Here is a 15,032-nt window from a genome sequence, read left to right as displayed (position 1 = left end):
CCTCCTCCTCCTCCTCCTCCTCCTCCTCCTCCTTCTTCTTCTTCTTCTTCTTCTTCTTCTTCTTCTTCTTCTTCTTCTTCTTCTTCTTCTTCTCTTCTTCTTCGACTTAAAAATGGTTAAACCAATATTTATTATTTATCAAACCTGCTGTGCGTTTCCTCCAGAAAGCAATGCTGCTTGGATTAGATTCAAGACAAGAAAACCAAGTTTCCTACCAGCTCTTTCTCATAATTTATAATCAGAGCTTGTAGGAAAGTCAGGCAATCGTGTTCCAATATAATGGATGGCCATCAACTGGTATCAGCCACTCAAGAAGCTGTTGTAATGTGTAATTTCTTTGAAAATCAACATCAGTTGTAATATGGAAATTAAACATTATGCAACCAATTTGACATAATGATAAATTGAAATTAATGCTGATGCATGGCTGGAATATTGAATGCTTGTGTACAGGCATATCTGTGTTGAAAAAGAAAGGCAAAACAAATGCCTGTCTGTTTCCTCCATTATTCCAGTGTCATTTTAAATATACAAACATAATTCAAAGTGCTATTAAACTGAATAACTAAAGCAAAAGCACCACTACTAGCATAATTTGTTAAAGGTTTTCAGAATATTTAACTCATGGAAAGCTATTAGTGATGGCCCTCAAATGTTAGAACGGCTCTCTCGAATATCAGGAGAGTGTGTCGGTGCTGCTTGCTCTTTAGCTGAGGCGCTTTTGAATTCTGATGTTAGACCTCACATTTTTCTTAAGAACTAAGACTGTTGATAATTACACTTACACTTTAGCGTCAAAGATGAATGAAAACAGGGGAGAGGCTGGTGAGATGGCTCAGCAGTTAGGAGCACTGGCTGTTCTACCCGAGATTCTGAGTTCAATTCCCAACAACCACATGGTGGCTCACAACCATCTATAAGGGGATCCAGTGCTCTCTTCTGGCCTGTGGATGTACATGCAGCAGAACACATTAAATAGACAGACAGACAGACAGACAGACAGAGAAATGAAAAAGAAGAAAACGGGGGAAATTCTCCTTGATACATAAAAAGCAATGTGTCCTCATCTCAAACCCTAGCAGCCATAATTTCTGAGTTTATTGATATTGTTCAATGCTCTGAAATTATTAAGCACTAGATATGAACCCCCTGCTATTTTCACTCATCTCAGTACAGTGGTAAAAAGTCGGAGATTCCAACTTTTCCACTGCTAGCTATGTAGAGATGGATATCAGGTTTCTTATTTTAAAAATAGCAAAAGTGGGGTGGGGAGAGATGGCTTAGCACTTAAAAATGTGTACTTGTCTCAAAGAAGACCAGAACTCAGTTCCAAGAACCCATGTCAGGCAGGCTACAACCAACCATAATTCCATCTCCAGGGCATTTGGCCTCATCTGGCCTCTGAGGGTAACTCCACACATGTGGTACCCACTTGTGCAGACACACACACACACACACATACACACACACAAATAAATAAATAAAAATAAAATAATTTAAGAAATGAAGAAAGGAAAGAAGAAAAGAATCTGGAGTAATGTTTACTTTATGATCAGTAATACAACAGTTGCACCACAGCCCGTGATTCAAGCCCATTGTATGAAGCCTCCTTCCCTCTGGCAATCTGGTGACATTTGAACTTTAGCCACGTGAGGGGTGAATGATCAGAGCAATAGGAAGCAGGCAATGTCAGAGTGCCATCCTTACCAGTAGTTTGACTGTCTGTCTGTCTCCTAGATAGAAAGTAATGTTGACAGCAGAATGGAGTAGGAAACCCTGTCAACTTGGAAAGGGTTTCTGGAAGCTCTTAGATATCAGATGTACCTGGGATCTATGATATGTGCCTCACTTTCCATAAACACTCTGTGTCTCTTGATGCACTCAATTTGTATTTCTGCATCACCTACCAAGAAGAAAGGAAGTAGGATGACTTACAATAACTCTTGGAAATAGACCCAAATTTAAAAGGACAGACTAGCAAATCAAGGATTTGTGCTTCTCTTCTAAAGTTACTAAGTACCAAAGCATGCCTATCCTCAGTAAAAGTACTACTAGCCTGAGCAAAAGCAAGATAATAAATGGGTATGAACCTTCAGAAACATTTTATAGTCCTCAAGTATTCGTGTCAGGCAGCTTATAGCATCAAATATCCAAGTGGTAGCTGAGGCTGGGCATACAAGACAGTTTTTGTATTTTTGTTTTTTGTTTTTTGCTTTGGTTTTGGTTTTGGTTTTGGTTTGGTTTGTTTTATTTTTAAGTAATGGTGTGATTTCCAAGAGGATTCCACTAGGTATATAAATGAGAGGCCACATGTTATTTACCTGCAGTATGTCTTACTTCCCATGGGCATTATTGAAATGAACATCTTTGCACAGCTGCAGCTCACTGCAAAGCTGTCTTCAAGATCTATGTGTTTGAAGATGGGGAAGAAGAGTTGCTTCTGGATTTTTCCTGCCCCTGGAGCAGTGCTGTGAAAACAAGAATATGCTTTAGAATCAGCCCAATTTCTGTTTAAAGAGAGGTAAGTTTTCTCATCCCACCACCAGAGATCCTAATTTAATTGGACTGGGTGCTGTCTCAGAGTCAGATCTTCAAAGCTATTTGAGTGGCCCTGCCACACAGCCAAGGCTGAGACACATTGCTTATCCAGGTTGCCAGCTAATGAGCTGTTAATACTTCCTGTGATTGTTAGTGAGGGTGTCAGACAGCTGTTTACTAAGAAACTGGACTAAGGCAATGATTCACTCTGTCCAGAGCACAGAATCACATTCAGCTGCTAATGGCCTTTGCGCTACTCTGACCTTCACTGGATTCATACCAGCGCTGCCTTTCATTTGCCACTGCCTGCAATTAAGGACTTCTTAAACCAGCTTGGAGCTTAAATCTCCTAACTACCAAATATATTTTTGCAGAGAAAGAAGATGTGGGCCCCTGGAAAGAGATAACACTAAATGAATAGCAATAATGATTAGCATTAATTTGGGGGGGAGGGTGTCATAATACAGAATTATTACTGTCTCTATTTATGCCAAAAGTGAGGCAGAAAATATTTTGTTAAGTGCTGGAATTTGTAATTTTTATAATCTTTGGGTATGTGACAAAGCTTGCTGCCGTCCTTCGAAAACATGAGAAACGTCAAGGCTGATGGTGACTCAGGACCTGCCCATGCCCTGCTCTCAATAAATAACCTTCATCAAGGTATAAAAATTAATGGTGTGTTTTATGACCAGTCATCATTCAGATCTATTTTCCGTTGCAGCATCTTCAGATAATCCCCAAGGCACTTTAAAAGGCACTGTGCCCAGGTTACCAAGAGAAAACCTTTTGACTTACATGTCTACTCAAAAGGTAGACAACATTACTGTATTTTAAATAGTTGAAGCCTTGCAGAAGAAAGAGGAGAAGAATTCCTGACTTAGGAGACCCTCTAATTCCTCCCTCAACGTTCCCCAATGTGTCAACCCACAGTGGTGTCACAAGTTTAGCAGATTTTATTTATTATGCATGCACCATTCCTAATACTGCTAAATACCTTTCCTCCTGGAACACACTTTTTTTTCTCTCTTTTTTTTTTAATTGAATGTATTCTTCATTTACATTTCAAATGCTATACCCTTTCCAAGGTTCCCCCTCCCCGAAAACCCCCAACCCATCCTCCCACCCCCTGCCTCCAAGTATATGCCCCTTCACCCAACCGACCCCTCCTTGATTTCCCTTTGTTGGGGCATCTATTGAGCCTTCATAGGACCAAGGACCACTCCTGCTACTGATGCCCAGGAAGATTTTCTTCTGCCACTCTTTTGGCTGGAACCATGTGTACCCCTTGGTTGATGGATTAGTCCCTGGGAGCCGTGGGACGTCTGGTTAGCCAACATTGTTGTTCTTCCTATGGGGCTGCAAACCCCTTCAGTTCCTCTAGTCTGCCCTCCAACTTCTCCACTGGGGACCCCACGCTGAGTCCAATGGTTGGTTGCTATTGTCTGCCTCTATCTGTAAGGCTCTTGCAGGGCCCCTCCAGAAACAACCATAAAAGGCTCCTTCGGTAAGCACTTCTTGTCATCCACAGTAGTGTCGGGTGGGGGTGGGGGGAAGGGGGAAGTGGTAGGGGGGGAGGGGGGAGGGGTGTTAGTGACTGTTTATTGGGTGAATCCCCAGGTAGGACAGTCTCTGGGTGGCCTTTCTTTCAGTCTCTGCTCCACACTTTGTGTCCATAATTGCTCTCCCGGAACATACTTTTTCCGAACATACTCCACACTTGGGAGTATCTTCTCCCTTATTTTATGCATATGGAACTGAAATCAGTAGAATGCAGAAACATGTATAAAAGGTAACAGATATGAAATAAAGTTCAAACAGAGATTATTTGTCTAACTCTAGAAATTTGTATGGAGAGAGGAGCTAACAGAGAGAAGTAGGTGGGGAGGAGAGAAGGGGAGAGCGAGGGCGGGAATGAAAGGAGAAAAGGGGAAGTAGAATACAAAGTAGTTGAAGTTTCCCCTTGAAATTCTCATCTCTAAATATTTTTCTCAGTGACTTTTCTCTTCTTTCTTCTCCTCCCAGAGAGACTTGCTTGTCTGTGAATCTTCAGGAACTAACTCCATCCAGTTGAACGCTTCCTAAAAAGGAAGCATCTTAGAGTTCCTCCCTTCCTGGACTCCTGACAGTTTCTGGCTTTTACTATGGATTCCATTCCATCATGATGAGTTCCTCTTCAGGTTCCTGAACCACCTGGCCCCCTAGCTGGCATCATATCCTCCATGGATAATTATTGCTTCTGAAGCAAGAATCCCCCAAGACTACATGAATGGTTCAGTTTTCTGATTCAAAACCACCCAAGGCTCCTCATTTCCTGTCCCTGTACTCTACACACTTTATATGTAACTTCCGGTGAGGCTCACAGACTTCCCAGCCCTGTTTGTGTAATTTCTGTCACCAATTTAAGCTTGGCCTTATTAAAAGCTCATAAATTGCAATTGGCTCCATTAAGTAGCCATTGTTCCATCTGATAGTTAACTAATTACTGGTTATGAAATGTAATGATTACCTTCCTAATAGTTTTAGCTCTCACAGTTAAGAAGCGGCAAGATGGCATGGAATCGTCTAGAGACTGACGGCTGGGGATGAGCTGGAACCAATGTTTCACACACACACACAAAAAATCCTGAAATGGTCCTCACTTCCTCCCAGGTTTCCAGGGCTGGAGTGCCAGCCCATGCGGAATCTCTCTAGCTCAGATGATTTGCCTCCAATCTTAACCTATTCCTGCCAGGACTATGCATACTATTGCCCTATAACACGCAGCAACACAAGGTTTCTAAAGTGCAACCTCACAATTCACACTGTGCTCCTGACAGAGACATTACTCTGAGCAGTTATGAGAGACCAAAGAGTGTTAGCATCAGTTGAGTTTTTAATGGAGATACGAATACGGTCTCAACAATTCAAAGCATTCGCGTGTCTAGAGTTGATAACAGTAGAAATCAGACCATCTAAAATACGTGGAAGTTAGAGCTGATTGCCAGCACTTCACACAGGGAGCAGCAGCCTCTGAATTAAGGCAGACTTGCTTTCTGTTAAACTTAGGTTCAGCAAGACAAAAGGACAGAGTTCTCCGAGTAGCAGCAACCAAAAAGGCACAGGCAACAATAGAGGAAGAGAGTTCAAGTGAACCTGAAACTCATGAGACCTACAAGGTTCTAGGAGTAATGAGAAGAGAGAGGGAGACCAGGAATCTATTTCAGGTAACACAGGCAAATGGAGGCAGAAGGCTGATACTGAAGTGAAGAAATGGTCCACAGGTACTGATGACATTTGAAGAGACGTACAATGAAGCAGCATACAAAAGTTACAGGGAAATAACAGGGCCAAGAACCATAACAGACTTAGACATACAGAGGGAAAGCTGTACCAAAGACTATTCATACTCACGCTTTATTTAATTTGACTTTGAAGACATCACATATACCACACGTGACTACCCCACTGCCTCTCTTTTTCCTTTTTGCTACTAAGAAAAATGAGGTACACGGTATCACGAAAGTTTTTTATTCAAGAAAGAAAGAGAGTGGACAGGATTCGATAAGTAATTGGCCATGGTCACCCAGGCAACAGAGGCAGAATTCACACCCAGATCTGTGTGATTTCAGGTCCCCACCAGTATACAAAATATACTGGGTCTGGGGAGTGTGCCAAAGGGGTGCATATGTATCACATGGGTATGATTTTGTACAAATACCCATTTAAACACCATGCATGCTGACTTGGGGGACCACACTGACAATGCTGCCTCTAAGGCAGGCATTTCCCCCTTTTCTGTAGAAACCAGCCAGGAGTTGTTCCTAATCTTCCAGTTTCCGAGTTGAGGTGGAAAGGACAGACAGACAGATTGGACACAGACAGCAGCGTTGGCACAGTCTTTCTTTCACTTTGGCTAATTAGGAGCAAATGTGCAGAGCAGGAAGGCAGAATACTGCAAAGAAGTTAGACCCAGCTGAATCCCCTGTGAAGCAGACAGGCTCTGTCAAAGCATCCAGGGGTGAAGGAGTTGCCTCAGGGCTTCTGTGATGTAGCACCAACAGTTCTGTTGTTGTTGTTGTTGTTGTTGTTTTTGGTGATGGTGGTGGTGATGGTGGTGGTGGTGGTTGTGGTGATGGTGGTGGTGGTGGTAGTGGTGGTGGTGGTTTATTTATTTACTTTACATCTGCTCACTGCTCCCATCCCAGTCACCCCCTCCCACAACCCTTCTCCCATTCCCCTTCCCCTTCTCCTCTGAGTGGGTACCCCCCTGCCAGGTATCCCTTCCACTCTGGCACTTCAAGTCTCTCTAAGAGGCTTCGTCACCCACTGAAGCAGCCCAGCTAGTAGAACATATCTCACATACAGGCAACAGCTTTTGGGACAGCCCCTGTTCCAGTTGTTCAGGACCCACATGAAGACCAAGTAGCACATCCATTATATATGTTCAGGGAAGCTTAGGTCCAGCCCGTGTATGTTCTTTAGTTGGTGGTTCAGACCCTGAGAGCCTCAAGAGTCCAGGTTAGCTGACTCACTGGGTCTTCCTGTGGAGTTTCTATCCTTTTCTGGGGCTGCAATCCTTCCTCTTATTCTTCCATAAGAGTCCCCAAGCTCCATCCACTGATTGGCTGTAGGTCTCTGTATCTGTCTGAATCAGCTGCTGGGTGGGGCCTTTCAGAGGACAGCATGTTGCTGTCTGCAAGTATAACAGAGTATCATTAATAGTGTTAGGGGTTGTATAGATGATCTTAAAAACATGAAAGAATATCCAAGGAAAGATAGACAACCCAGAATGAGGGAAGTCATCTGATGAAAAATTAGGCTTGCTGCAGAGTCAGGCAAACTGTTGGCTCTGTGTGTGTGTGTGTGTGTGTGTGTGTGTGTGTGTGTGTGTGTTATGGACAAATGTGAACATATATAAAATATCTTTCCTCAAAAGGCTTATAGCCATTGAGACATTATATTGTACAATGGACCAAGATGTATACAGTGAAGACATACACCCACCCATAAAGGTTACTGAACCCTTGATTCCTCTATGCCAAACATCACTCTTAGTGTATGTGTAACTGCTCAGCTTCATACAGCAGTATTTATGGAACCCATTATACTGGCAAGCAGAGTTTCGTCAAAGATTTAGTAGCTGTGAAATCATAGATGAGATTTTTTTCTTTCTTCCATCACTTTCTTTAAAAAAAAAACATAAAGTTTTGATTGCCAATCTAGCCTTTAATAGCTGAACCATCTCTCCAGCCCATTAAAAAAAATAGATAAGGAAAAGCCATTTTAAGTAAAACCTAAAATTAATCTTTGAGCTAAATTTGAGCATCGGGGTCATTGGTGTATCATTTTCATTTATCTTTAAGAGTTCTATACTACACAATTTTTACAACCAATTCACTGCTTTTTGACTTCTTGACTTATGAATGAAGTGATCGATAAATGGTACCATAGAAATTTTCTTACAGCTTCTGTACAAAAACAAACAAAAAATATCAAAAGCTGTTAGCGCCAGAAGAGGAAAGGCTGGTTTGACCATTGGCTCTTACTAGGTTCGCTGTGCTTTATTTTAGGTGCAGAGATTTGAATGGGTGTGTACTTTGAGGACTCTCTGTAAAAGATGGTAGATTCAGCCAAAAATTTAAACTGTATGAATAAATCCTAAATGAGAAACTATTATGTAATACCCTTCACTTTCTATAACAGTCTCAATTCTGAAAACAAGAGCCATAAGAATAAGTAAAATATATTAATCTATTAATTAATAAAAGTTCCCATTTTACTATGTGTATTTTGCATTGGATACTAAATTGGTTATTTTGCACAGTATTGAGAAAATTCCAGCTTTTTGCTGAGTGTGGGCTGATCCCTAATGGTGGTAGGGATCAAATCCAGGTCCTCACACACATCAAAGGAAGCCTTTGCCTCTTAGCTATGCTCTAGCCATTTAAAATAGCTTGTCTTCAATCTCCACCAAAACACTTGCATGTGACTCTTATTAATCATTTTCCTGATCATAAAACCAAGGAAGTATAGTTTTGCCACCATAATGCTCAGGTGCTTCCTTTATACTGAGTCAATCACTATTTACTAAAAATTCAAATTATTCTGCATTGACTGTATTGATTATAATTTTCAAATTATTACATTGTTTTCCACAACTTGAATGTTCTTAAATGACTTTGAAAAGACATTTCCAAAGAGCAAGTACATGACAATTCCAACATGTTGATGCATGAATACTGAGTGGCTAAAGTGTCTATTGTTGTGAATCGCACTAATGTCTTTGAATGTGAGAGACATAAAATTCTTAATTATTATTTTGATAGCTCAAATCATAAATAATATACTTCCATTTGAATTATTGATTATTAAATAATTTTTACCCTTCAAATGCATGCTCCCAGTGACCCACCAGCCTCTTTAGAGAAGAGGTCATCAGTGGATAAGCACATCGAGAAGTTAGGGCTCTCATGATGCAATTGACTCCTGATAGTGTTGCCACCTGGGAACCATGCCTTCAACTCATGAATCTTTGAAGGATATCCCAGATCCAAAAGAGAACAGTTGGTGTAGGGGCAGTAGGGGCCAGAGGTGGGGATTAAGAAGAGGGACACAGACAGAGAATAGAAAGAACAGCCAATACCTAACAACAGGCAACTGAGCATTTAAAAATGAGTAAACTGTGCATAAACACAATGGACATGCCACCTTTGTAGTCTTCTGTTTCTAACATTGTGAATGTATATTACAAGGAACAAAAGTTGTATGCTTTCTACCATGAATGTGTACCTTATGGGCTCCTCCTCCAATTATAGCATCATTGGCCACATAGTCATCTTGATAGTTGGCAAGTCATTTGTTAGTATTTTCACACTAGAGATGGAGAAATTGCAATAGGGAAAACTTGTGATGGGCCAAAAATTCTGAGTCAAATGGGAAAACACAAATGAAAATATTTGTTTCACTCTTCAATGTTTATTAAAACTAAAAAAGTACTTATTGTTGCACTCTTGCTCGCTCTCTCTCTCTCTCTCTCTCTCTCTCTCTCTCTCTCTCTCTCTCGATCTGTGTGTGTGTGTGTGTGTGTGTGTTGCTGTACAATCTGATCATTCTCCTACCTCAGAATGCAAAAGTCTAACATTAGAGGTTTGCATTACCATGCTTTGCTGATTGTTCTTGCTATTTTACAATTTACTTTTATTTTTATTTATGTTTATATGTCTGTGGCACAGAAACATGTGTTTATTATTTGAGACAGTTGTAAACCACCTGATATGGGTGCTGGGAACCAAACTTGAGTCTTCTGGGACAGCATCACAGAACCACCCCTCCAGTGCCTGGTTGCTATCTTTTTAACGCAATCATAACTTTGAATCAACACTTTGAAACAATCAATTTGTAATGACAAAAGGATCACCTTTCTCAAACATTAAGCAAACTAAATATGCAAATTATTTCTATAACCATTTGACTTTTTAAGTATATTAAACATAAACAAAGCAAATTGATATCTATACATAATATAAAACAATCTGCAGTTGGATTTATTTTTCTAGTAATAGAAGAAAAATGTATATCAGTGGATTTATATTTATATTCTATTTATATTCTCTGTACATTATTTGTGGTGTTTGGACTGACCTTAATAAATTAAATATGATGAATATATTAGCCCTTGGAATCAGGAATGAAGAAGCCATAGATATTCTCTTGGAAACCTATAACCTTGCTTACTTAAAAGACTCAGTAACTGTCAGTGTGATGCCAATCTGGATGATGGATACTTTAAAATGTCCCAGGGAACACACAGAAGAGTCCTTCACTGAAATCAGCAGTGGTTTCACAAAGAATTTGCCCCACTTAAAGTTCCTGAAACTTAGCAAACTGCTGCATATACAGTAAGAAAGCCTGGGTTCAGTGCAGTGAGTCTCTGGTCTGAGGCTTCCTTCACACTATAGTGAACATCGAATCTACAGCTACATGATTTCTTGGCTCTAAGACTCAATTCCCTCTTTAGAAAAATAAGGTCAAAGACATCAAAGTTAGGTGGTTGTAAGAAAAAGTCACTCAGCAGAAAGAGGATTATTTGGGGTGAAGAAGGGCTAAGAAAGAAGAGAAAGGAATAAGAACAAAGTACAACAAGACATGTGTGTGAAAATGCCAGAATGAAAGACAGTACTTTATACATTAACTTAAAAATCAATCGAGGTGCTGGACAGATGGCTCAATAGCTAAGAGTATCTGCTGTTCTTTTTTGGGGGGGTGGATTTTGGTTTTTTCAAGTCAGGGTTTCTCTGTATAGCCCTGGCTGTCCTGGAACTCACTCTGTAAACAAGGCTGGCCTCGAACTCAGAAATCCGCCTGCCTCTGCCTCCCAGAGTGCTGGGATTATAGGCGTGCGCCACCACCGCCCGGTTTCTGTTGTTCTTTAAGATGGCCTGGATTGGTTTCCAGCACACTTATGGTAGCTCACAAACATCTGTATCCTCCAGGGCACAGAATGCCCTCTGGCTTCTCAGGAGACCATGCATACTTGTGGCACACAGGTGCTCACACACATAAAATAAAGCAAATATCTTGAAAACTTTTAATGAAATAAATCTAAAATTTCTAATTAAAAAGAATGAGGCAGTACATTTATGCTCACATGTACTTTATTTTACAACTGAGCCTTCAAAGTAGAAACCTGCACTCTGCAGCTTAATTCTTTTTATTAGATATTTTATTTATTTACATGTTAATTTTTTATTCGATATAATTTTTATTTACATTTCAAATGATTTCCCCTTTTCAGGCCCCCCACTCCCCGAAAGTCACATAAGCCCCCTTCCCTCCCCCTGTTCTCCCACCCACCCCTACCCACTTCCCTGTTCTGATTTTGCCCTATACTGCTACACTGAGTCTTTCCAGAACCAGGGGCCACTCCTCCATTCTTCTTGTACCTCATTTGATGTGTGGATTATGTTGTGGGTATTCCAATTTTCTAGGCCAATATCCACTTATTAGTGAGTGCATACCATGATTGATCTTTTGAGACTGGGTTGCCTCACTTAGTATGATGTTCTCCAACTCCATCCATTTGCCTAAGAATTTCATGAATTCATTGTTTCTAATGGCTAAATAGTACTCCATTGTGTAGATATACCACATTTTTTGCATCCATTCTTCCGTTGAGGGATACCTGGTTCAGCTTCTGGCTATTATAAATAGGGCTGCTATGAACATAGTGGAGCATGTATTCTTATTACATGCTGGAGAATCCTCTGGGTATATGCCCAGGAATGGTATAGCAGCGTCCTCCGGAAGTGACATGCCCAGTTTTCTGAGGAACCACCAGATTGATTTCCAGAGTGGTTGTACCAGTTTGCAACCCCACCAGCAGTAGAGGAGTATTCCTCTTTCTCCACATCCTTGCCAACACCTGCTGTCTCCTGAATTTTTAATCTTAGCCATTCTTACTGGTGTAAGGTGAAATTTATTTACATTTTAAATGTAACCCCCTTTCCCAGTTTTCCCTCTGGAAACCCCCTATCCCATTCCCCATCCCCCTGCTTCTATAAGCACCTGCCCTCTCCCACCTCCCACCTCCCTGCTCTGGCATTCCCCTACACTGGGGCATAGAGCCTTCTCAGGACCAAGGGACCCTCTTCCCATTGATGTCAGACAAGGCTATCCTCTATTACATATGCAGCTACATCAATGGGTCTCTCCATGTGTAGTCTTTGATTGGTGGTTTAGTTCCTGATGGTGGTTCCTGGGAGCTCTTGGGGGGGGGGGGTTGGCTGGTTGATATTGTTGTTCTTCCTATGTGATTGCAAACCCCTTCAGCTCCTTCAGTCTTTTCTCTAACTCCTCCACTGGTGTCCCTCTACTCTGTCCAATGTCTGGCTGCTAGCATCTGCCTCTGTATTTGTTACACACATACAAACCAAACCCTTGGCCAAGTTGTTGATGGGTTTTACCCATCACTTTCCACTCACGTATAAGACAAAATCCTCTTGGCATGATAACCTGCAGGAAAATATTTCTATTGTACAGAAAAATATTTGATGTTACTACTATTATCATTTTAAGCACAAATTAGTAGCTTTTCTGTGGGCAGTTTGGTTAAGCCAAATGGACTCTCTGGAATTTGGCATTTTGAAGGGGAGTAGAGGACACAGGAAGGAGTGAGTCACCTGAACCATCCAGTGACCTTGAATAAGTGACCTGAGTTATGTGAGGACCAGAATTCAACAAGACATGGCATCTCTTTGCTGACATGCCCAAGCCTGTTTGATGGCCCCAGTGATTTCAATCTCCTAATCTGAGAAACTAGTGCTGTGCATCAAACTCTGACCCACAAGGACATTAATGAACTAACCTCCTGTCCGCTGAGCATTTTCCCTTTGCACTTCCAGTTACTTGCTTGCCTTGACTTGCAAGGTTGCTGTATCACTCCTGCTTAAGAGAAGAAGCTGGCAGCTCATTAAAGTCGGGAAATCAGAGTCATAAAATGCATCAACAACAACTGGAATAATTATCCACAGGATGAGAATGACATCAAGCAGCTCATGATGCTAACTTCTGATATTTTTTTCCTATCAACTTCTAGGGAAGTCATTAGCAGAAGAGGAAAAAGAAAGAAACCAAAAGAGGGCCTCTCCCTCTCCTTTCCCCCTCCCCTCCTCTTCCCTCTTTCTCCCTCCCTTTCCTTCACTCTCTTCTTTCTTTCAACTCCATAATAGTAAAGAAAAACTGCTGCTATCAGTGACTTCCAGGCCTGGGATTTCGACTTTTGGCTATAGCAAGAACAATAAAAAGCTATATGTAGCTCAGCAAACGGCACCTCCGAATCCAAGGACTAGCACTCCTAATAGCAGTGTCAGTGGGAGTGGCAGGAGCAACCAGCTGAGCAAAATCAACCTTCACACACACACACACACACACACACACACACACACACACGAGGACTGCAGCCAGGCACCACTGACCAGGACATTGTCAAGCTCCGTATGTATGTATGGCAAAATTATCACCACTAAGGCCATCCTGGACAAGACCACAAACAAGTGCAAAGGCTATGGCTTTGTGGACTTTAACAGTCCGACAGTCCATCCTCAGCACAGAAGGCTGTAACTGCACTGAAAGCCAATGGTATGCAGGTACAAATGGCAAAGCAACAGAAGCAAGACCCTACCAATCTACACATCTCCAACCTCCCTCTGTCAATGGACGAGCAAGAAGGGGATGCTGAAGCCCTTTGGCCACGTTATCTTCATTCAGATCCTTCAAGACACTAGTTGGGCCAGCAGAGGGATGACTTTGCAAGGATGGAGTCCACAGAGAAGTGTGAAGCCATAATCATCTACTTTAATGGAAAGTATATAAAGACATCCCCTGGAGTAGGCAGCCCCTTCTGATCCCAGCTTTGCAAACCTGCTGATTGTGGGCCAAAGAAACAATAGAACCAAGGAAACTTTGTGCAAAATGGATGGGCCTGGCCAAGAAATGGAGACATGGGTAGTATGGCCTTGACCTATGACCCCACCACAGCTCTTCAGAATGGTTTCTACACAGCTCCTTACAGCAGGATTCTTGCTCAGTCTGCACTAGCCCCATATCTTCCATCTCCTGTGTCTTCCTATCAGGGCTCAGTTCTGACACCAGGGATGGACCACCCCCTTTCTCTACAGCCTGCCTCCAGGATGGGACCTCTTACCCAGCAACTGGGTCACTAGTCACTCAACAGCCTGGGCATGTTTATGCCAACAGCTGTTGCTATGCAAGCATCTTCCAGTACCCAGCTGTGCCTTCTTCCCATGTTTCTGTTGAGGAGAACAATGGTCAGCAGAATCAACTGACAGTGGAACCCCCCCCCAGACCATGGGGTCCATCCTTTGCAGTTCAGCAAGGAATGAGGTCCAGACCTGGGGAAAGAAGCCTATGCACTCCTCCTCAGACTGTTTTCCCACTGCCGGTGGAGCCTGAGGAACCACGTTGTTTTTCGAATGTGCTATATACAAAATCAAAAAGACTTTTTTTCTTTTGCAAAGGAAAAAAGAAAGAAAGCAAGCAAAAGAGGTCATCAAAGCACATGGATTGTCTTCCAGGTGTTCTGCTCTTTCTCTGTCTGGATCTCGAATAACTACCAGTTCCATCAATGAGCCACAGTGAATATGTGACTCTTCAGATGCTTATTCTTTTGGGGGGGGGGTGGATTTGGTTTTTTTCAAGACAGGGTTTCTCTGTATAGCCCTGGCTGTCCTGGAACTCACTCTGTAGACCAGGCCAGCCTCAACTCAGAAATCCACCAGCCTCTGCCTCCCAGAGTGCTGGGATTACAGGCGTGCACCACTACCACCCGGCTTGGATGCTTATTCAATACAGCTACATAAAGAAGCAAAGGGCCAAGGTTACAGAAATCTTCTCATGAAAGAGATGAAAGTCCTTTTAACCATCACTGCATCCCAAGCTCCCACCAGAGTTAGGTGTTTATAAAATCAATTTGGATGTGATTATCAGGGCATAATAGT

At 42.0% G+C, this 15,032-nt stretch overlaps 1 pseudogene; it reads left to right on the top strand.

Annotated features, from left to right (window-relative positions):
- LOC127665629 (RNA-binding motif, single-stranded-interacting protein 2-like) overlaps positions 1–14,417 on the top strand; it is a 42,976-nt pseudogene extending 28,559 nt beyond the window's left edge.
- The last annotated feature ends 615 nt before the right edge of the window (positions 14,418–15,032 follow it).

The sequence above is a fragment of the Apodemus sylvaticus genome, chromosome 15 (genome assembly GCF_947179515.1).
Source record: "Apodemus sylvaticus chromosome 15, mApoSyl1.1, whole genome shotgun sequence".
NCBI classification, from domain to species: domain Eukaryota; kingdom Metazoa; phylum Chordata; class Mammalia; order Rodentia; family Muridae; genus Apodemus; species Apodemus sylvaticus.
This window is presented reverse-complemented; position numbering and strand designations above follow the sequence as displayed.